Consider the following 7,310-nt stretch of genomic DNA (forward strand, 5'->3'; position numbering starts at 1 on the left):
CCCCCGGCACCCCGGCGGCCCGCGGTTCGCCGCGAAACAAAAGGAGAATCGACAGGTTTTTCCTTTCGCCACGCCTAATTTAAGCCCGCGAAAATAATCCATTTTGCTGGGCCGTGACTGATTGTTTCAACCGGTTCCCGCCGCGTTTTACATCGATTCCTCTTCTCGCCCCGGCGCTCTCGTCCTCCTGGCCCTTTTTTTCTCTCTACTTCCACCGACCTCCGCTCTCTCTCTCTCTCGCTCTCACTCACACTCCGCTCCGCCCCGGCGTCCGCCGCCTCTCCCACTCCTATTCCTCTCCCCCCCCCCCTCCCCCCATACCCCCTCCCTCCCTCTTCTCTGCGCCTCTTCTACGTGGCTGTTTTCGCTACTTTTCACGCATCCACCCTACGCGCGGCGACGGAGGGCGGGAGATGGAGGCAGGAGAGACAGAGTTAGAGAGAGAGAGAGAGAGAGAGAGAGAGAAAGAGAAGTCAACGAGACGCCGAGGAAGAGGCTTTGCATACTTATGCAATTAACTAGCCGAGCCCCGACACTTGTTTGTCCGTCGATTCGCTCGCGCGGCACTCGCGCCGTCCCGCGGCGATTACGCAATCGGCCGTAGCGAGGACCTCGCGTCGTGGCTCGTCCGTCCATTTTTCGCGCGACGCGCACGCGAGAGACGCCGGGTGCCCGATCGACGATAGCACAACCGAGGACGGTGGCCGATCGTTCTTTTCGCTATTACTTGTTTAAAGGTTAACGTTTGATAGGATGGTTCATCGACAACGATGTCTCGTTAAACGCGCGTCGCAGTCTCACCTCATCGCGCTGGCCGTTCCGCCGATTTCTTCCTGTATCCACCACGTGATCCGGTTCGGTAGTCACAATAAACATTTTGCCCGTTGGTACGCGCGTACGTAGCAGACCGACGCGCACAATCACACATTCGTCATCCGACGAAACTATTCCACGGGGACGCTAGTCTCTCGAGCAGAGCACCAAGAGCATCCGAAAATATCGCGGCGCCACTCCGTGCGCTGCCACTTGGTCACGACGACGACGACGACGACGACGACGACACCCCAAGGTATATCGAAAATACGTTTTCGATCGCCCTCCCCCAGCGCCGTGAGAATTCCTGCCGTCTTCTTCTTCCCGGAGGATCCTCTCCCGATCCCCCGTTTCTCTGCTCACGCGGTTCACTTCCCACGCCTCGCGGAAAATGGATACCGGCCCGGCGAGGACGGGTGTCCTTACGCCGGCATTTTACGACGTCCTTCGTGCGAAACGGCCATGGGTGGCCGGCACAAGATCCTCCGTCACCTTTCTTCGCGTTTTACTACGTCGCGTTACGACGACGACAATGACGACGACGAGGAGGAGGAGAACGTCGTTCTCGTCGCGGAACCGCACATTTTCCAGTACCTTCGGCTCACCGTGAAAATTCGCACTTCGGTAGCACCACGAAGAAGCCGGCGACGCTCCTTCGCCGGTGGAGGAAAGAAGCGACGACTCTCGCGGCTCTCTCGACGCTCCGTCCCTCGGATTCCATCGCTCCCGATTTCGCGGCCGGCCGGCGGATCGATGGGATCGGATTCTCGGGGCAGAGGATCGGCGGACAGAGGGAGAGAGAATGAGAGGAGAACGCACCGTAGAGCCGTCGACGCGGAACGGGCAGACTCGCGAGTACTGCACCCCTTCGAGAGCACACGCAAACCTCGCCGCGGCGGCCGACACCGGCTCCGTCCACCGCGAAGGGTCTTCCCACGTCCGATCAGCGCGGCACTTTATCACTTATCCCGAGACACCGTCCCTCGTGCGGCACACGTCAACGAACTCCCTCCAGCGGCGGGGCCTACGGGGCCAGTGCCGCCGGACTCTTTCTCTCTCTCTCTCTCCAGAGAGAGGATATCCTCTCGCGTTCTCCACCGCCCCGCGGCGTAAGAAAAAAAGGGCCGCCGCCGTCGTCGCCGCACCGGCCGGGGAACGCCTCGCGGCCCCGAGTCGCCGCCTACGATCCGTCGTCGGTGGCGCGATCCGCGGCTCGCGGGCCCCCGAGAATCTTGGCCGCGGTTCGCGGGCCCCGCGGATCGAAAGTTTGACGGGTTTGCGACGCGACTGGCTGCTCGACTGATAAATCCGAATTTAGCGTGGCGGACTCGCGTACACGCCGGGCTCTCGCCGGCTCCGTCAAAGGCATGATTGGTCTGCGTGTCGGCGGCCCCCCCCACCCCCCCCCCGCCCCCCCCCCCCCCCCGCCCTCCCCCCCGCCCCCCCCGGGGCGGACAGCGAAGGCAGAGCGCCGTCGCACGTCTTTCGGGACGACGGCCGCGCCACCGCGCGGCACCGACGCCGACGCCCGCCGCCGATCGATAGTCACCGACCGTCGACGCCGTCGAGGCCGTCGACGCCGAGCACGTCGCGGCGTGGCGCGGCCGGCCGATTCTCGCGAGCCGCGCGTCTCTCGTTCTACTCGCGCACCGTCGCTTTACTACGCCGTCAAAGCACCGGCCACGCACGCCGGCTTCCTCTCGCGTTTCGCCGCCTGCTCCGCGAACTCTAGCCTCGACCGAGACCAACGAATTTGTTCGTTCGATCTCGGCACGGTTTTCCAGGCGGACAGGATATCTTGTACGGCAACGCGGCTAAAGGACATCCGCCGCGAACGAGACGCTTCTTCGCTCGCGCCGCGTCGATCTCTTCCAACTCTTTCTATGCGCTGTACCGGTCTAGGGAAAATCCTTGCACCGTAAACATCAGCGGGGGGCCCAAGCTGATGGTTCGAGCCATTTTTCAAAATTTGAAATTTTTCGCGAGCCGCGATTAACCCTTTCGGTACGAGCGTCGGATTTATCCGGCGTCCACGCGACGACCGCTGTGGACGAGCGCCGGTTATATCCGGCGTCCGTGCGACGACCGGTATAAATAACAGAATTTTATATAAATAACTCTTAATATTTTATACAAGTACCTTTGAATATCTCTTAAGCTACAAACAACACTTTTGTTAAATAATGTCCTTTAATTAAGCACAGCTTTTATCCCTTTGCACTCGAGCGACGACTCTGAGGCATCGCTAAAATTATTCCATTAAATTCCAAAATAATTTTTGCAACAACAAGGTATAGATTTAAAATATTGTCAAGTAGTAAAACTGTTGGCAGGAGTCATGAGAATAAATTTTGTATGCGTAAAAATTGATTTTGTTAAATAGAGTGAAAATGCCACGAAGCAGAAAAATTAATTCAGATTTACAGTTAAAATGGCTACGAGTGCAAAGGGTTATTTAACGCTTAGGAAATATTTTCTTATAAAGGAGGACTGTGGTCGTGTGCGGCGGCAATTTTCGGCTCGGCGTCTCGTACAGTAACAGTGTCACGGCGGACAGAGTGCTCGTACCGAAAGGGTTAAAGGCGGTCAGTAATTTAAAACGGAACGATAATAATTTAAAAAAAAAAATAATAGCAAAAAAAATGAAAAATGAGAGCCACAAATAATCCTTCAAAGTGCCGCAGTTTGGCCTCCCCTGATGTCTATATAGACTCGGCTTTGAATCAGTTAGTTGGACTATGCAAATGATGGGGATATAAACAATTATCTCTTAACATCGTGAACAGTGCGATGGTCTTGGCATCGTAATGCGCTTCGCACCTTGTATAAACTCGAAGGCGAAACGCTGACCGCGGTTCACGACGTTCGTGATCTTGGACTTTCTTACGAGTTCCTTATATTAACATTCTGCGGTCGTATTATGTTCATGCGCAGGTGTCATGCCGGTCGGAATTAATTTTCGAGATACGAATGTTACTTGACACTTTACCGACCGGTAACCTATAAATCGGCTTTTTCTACCGATTTTGTAACCTATGAATCGTCATTGTAACCTGACATAACCTATAAATCGGCTTTTTCCACCGATTTTGTAGCCTATAAATCGGTTGTCATTGTAACCTGACATAACCTATAAATCGGCTTTTCCTACCGATTTTGTAGCCTATAAATCGGTTGTCATTGTAACCTGACATAACCTATAAGTCGACTTTTTCTACCGATTTTCTAACCTATAAATCGGTTGTCATTGTAACCTGACATAACCTATAAGTCGGCTTTTTCTAGCGATTGGTGTCCTATAAATCGGTTGTCATTGTAACCAATAATTTGATATCAATTATTACAATAAACGTGTTAGATCGTACCACCGTGAGCTTCAGTATTACTGTATATAACAACTTGTAAAACGATTGTCATAAAGACTACATTGTGCGAAATTTATGACTATGTTACCACAAGCATTTTGAGATAAATCGTAGATGAAATATTTTGATTATAACAAGTAAAATTGTCATTTCCTTCTGACGTGTGCATAGTTTGTGCGCAGCTGAAAGGTTAACCCTTTGCACTCGAGTGGTGACTCTGAGGCACCACTGCTAATTGCTACATCACGTTCCAAAATAATATTTCTATTATAAAAGCTTACATTTAAAAAATTATCGACAGTGCAACTGTTTTTGTACGAGTTCCAAGATTCAATTTCAATTGAACATAACCTCTTTACCTTATAAAATGGAAATGCAACACGTCGGAAATGTTACTTTAGAATTACAGTTAAAATGGCTTCGAGTGCAAAGGGTTAAATGGCTTTTTCTTAGATCTTCATTACGTTCGGACGTATCTCCGGTGCTGAATTAGAGCAGAGATACGACCAAGGTGTGCGAGAGACTAACGCTCTCGCGAGACGAACGGTTCCACGAGCTCTCGCCGCCTTCGAAATTACGATATCGCGGCCCGCGGTGCGTGGTGTCTCCGGTTAAGTGCAAACAAGTCGCGCGCGGCCTGCTCTCTCCGGCTTCGATCGATATTTATACTTTTACGACCACGCCTATGATAGTCGGTAACGGGGTCTAGCGCGGCGCGGCCGCTTCGCGGAAAACGCTCCGCGGCCGTTTCCCTTCGCAAGTCCCTCTCGCGCGACGAGGCACCGCGGAAAGAGGGGTTTTTGCCCCGCGAGCGGCTTTACGGCGCGGACGACGCGCAGTGGGTCGGTTCGAGGAATTGGGCGACGTATTAGGTTGTCAAGTATGAAATGGAGCAACGTTCATATTATTTATTTCAATTTCACGTAGCCTCATTCAGACGCCGTATTTTTTATTATAATTAATTATAATTCGTATATTTATTTATTATAATTCCAGTGAATTATCATTAATGTACAATGTATCAAAGCAGACAATCTTGATTAAATTAAATTAAATTAAATTAAATTAATAAAATATAATTTAGCATACATTACTGCTTGAGTAACCCTTAATTTGTCATCTATCATTGAAATCAAAAAAGAATGACCGGTCGATAAAGTGTTAATATTTAAGCTATCATGTAAATTCAGGCACGGAATAAACATCAATGTCCTGTCCCTCCTAAGAAATAGTGCCAATTAAAAAATTCTTAATCGCGGTGACTGTGAAGAAAATGTCAAGGGGTTAAATCGAAAGAAAATTCTCCGTCATCGAAATCTGGGAGCGAAGGTAAACGGCACCGAGACGCTAAAATCGTCGCGTCGAGGAAATAATTGAAACAGTCGTAACCGACTCAGCGCTGAAAGACGTAACAGCGCGAGGGGTTAGGAGAATTTGCCGCATAAATTCGAGCATCGGAACAGCCCTGCCAGGCATAGGTATATGTATCGCGTGTAACGCGCACCGGATGAAGTGAGTCGAAGGGATGCCGGGAGAAAGAGAGAGCGAGCGAACGAGAGAGAGAGAGAGAAAGAAAGAGCGGGCGAGTGATAGGGGGTGGGGGGACAGGAAGAGAGCGTAGGAGAGTCGGGAAAAAAAGCGGAGGAAGCGGACCGTGCGCGGGACTGGGAGAGCAGAAAGAAAGGCGGAGGAAGAGGAGGGGGGAGGGGGGAGGGGGGAGAGAAAGGCGAGCGGGACGAGTACGCACGCCACGGCCGGGAGGAAAAACGGATATAGAGCACGGCGCGAGACGGGGAAAAGACGAGCGACGGCGAAAGAACGGGTTAGGGGAATAAGGAGAGGGGCTCGCGGCAGATAAGAAAAGTCATCACGGTCAGTGCGCGCGCCGGGCGGACTCGGGCCGCGCAGAGAGCTCCACGCCACGGCGAATGCCATGGCATGGCATGGCGTGCACAGTGCGCCGGATCGGGAAATTTCAAAAACTGAACTCTTTCGAACCGAGAAACAATTTATACCGCTTCGCGAAGACGGACCTTTTAGTTTTCATGATTTTATTTTGTTTATACTTTAACCCTTTGCACTCGAGTGGTGACTCTGATAAAAATCTGACTAAAATTGTTACAGCGCGTTTCAATATAATTTTTATATTATGAAAAATTAGATTTCAAAAATTATTAAAAGTATAACTGTTGTTGCATAAATTACAGAAAAATTATTCTGGAATTACAGTAAAAATGGCTTCGAGTGCAAAGGGTTAATTTATTTATTATTTTTGTTTAACGAGACTTTTTACAGAACGAAGACTCGTCTATTATTTTAAGAAATTTTCAGTGACGCTCAGTGGTCTGGCGAAGCCGCGCTTCCTGGCCAAAATTATTTCATCGTTGGATCGAAGTTCAAGGTTCAAGGTTACGCTAATACCAGGTCATTAAACCCGTCTCACCATCGGCTGGAACATTAATTAGTCAAAAATACGTATTAACGTTTAAAAAATCGCGGTAACCAGCATTTCTTAATTAAAATAACACTTTGCCGTACAAACTTCTAACTTTCTAAACATTCTTTTGCAAAATGGTCAAAGATGCCCAAAAAAATCATGCTTTGTTTGAAATTTTTTATTAGCTGGCTTGATCTTGTTATGGGGTTATTTGAATCGATCGATTTTGTAGATTTTAAAGCTCGAGGGTTTGTTAATCTGTTAGTGAAAGAAACCGTTTCAAATGTGGAAGTCGCGAAGTTGATTTTTGGCCGTGAATCGCCGCTGCGCGCCGCGCCGGAGCAGAGCCGCGCCAGCCACGCCGTCATTCATTGATTGCATCGTGTGGCGTGCGGTCTGCCGTGGCGAGCGTACGCTTCGCGTCTCTAACGCGCACCGGACGAAAGGAGAAGCGCCGAGGAAAGGAGGCGAACGGGGCGGCGGAGCGGCCGGAGGGGTGGAAAAATTGCGCGAGACCGGGGGGAAAACGTGAGAATTGCGAAAATGAAAGCCATTTAAAAAAGAGCAGAATTTTATCATATTTCTTTGTTTTTTTAGTTGAAAGCAATGACAAACAAATCTTTCTAGTTTTTACAAATCTTTTTAGTTTTTACCCCCTTTTGTACCTTCTTCGCGAAAATTTAAACAAAAATTTT

General features: G+C 50.0%; 1 long non-coding RNA gene across 3 annotated transcripts in view; it reads right to left on the reverse strand.

The window, feature by feature from the left end:
* LOC144473504 (uncharacterized) overlaps nucleotides 1-7,310 on the reverse strand; it is a 95,862-nt gene that overhangs the window by 83,650 nt on the left and 4,902 nt on the right. The window contains exon 1 of one of the 3 annotated variants that reach the window (XR_013494599.1): nucleotides 802-1,919. The exons of the other annotated variants lie outside the window; for them this stretch is intronic. This is a non-coding gene — a long non-coding RNA (uncharacterized LOC144473504). Of the gene's footprint in view, nucleotides 1-801; nucleotides 1,920-7,310 lie in introns of those variants that run through there. 3 annotated transcript variants of the gene reach the window in all.

The sequence above is a fragment of the Augochlora pura genome, chromosome 7 (genome assembly GCF_028453695.1).
Source record: "Augochlora pura isolate Apur16 chromosome 7, APUR_v2.2.1, whole genome shotgun sequence".
NCBI classification, from domain to species: Eukaryota; Metazoa; Arthropoda; class Insecta; order Hymenoptera; family Halictidae; genus Augochlora; species Augochlora pura.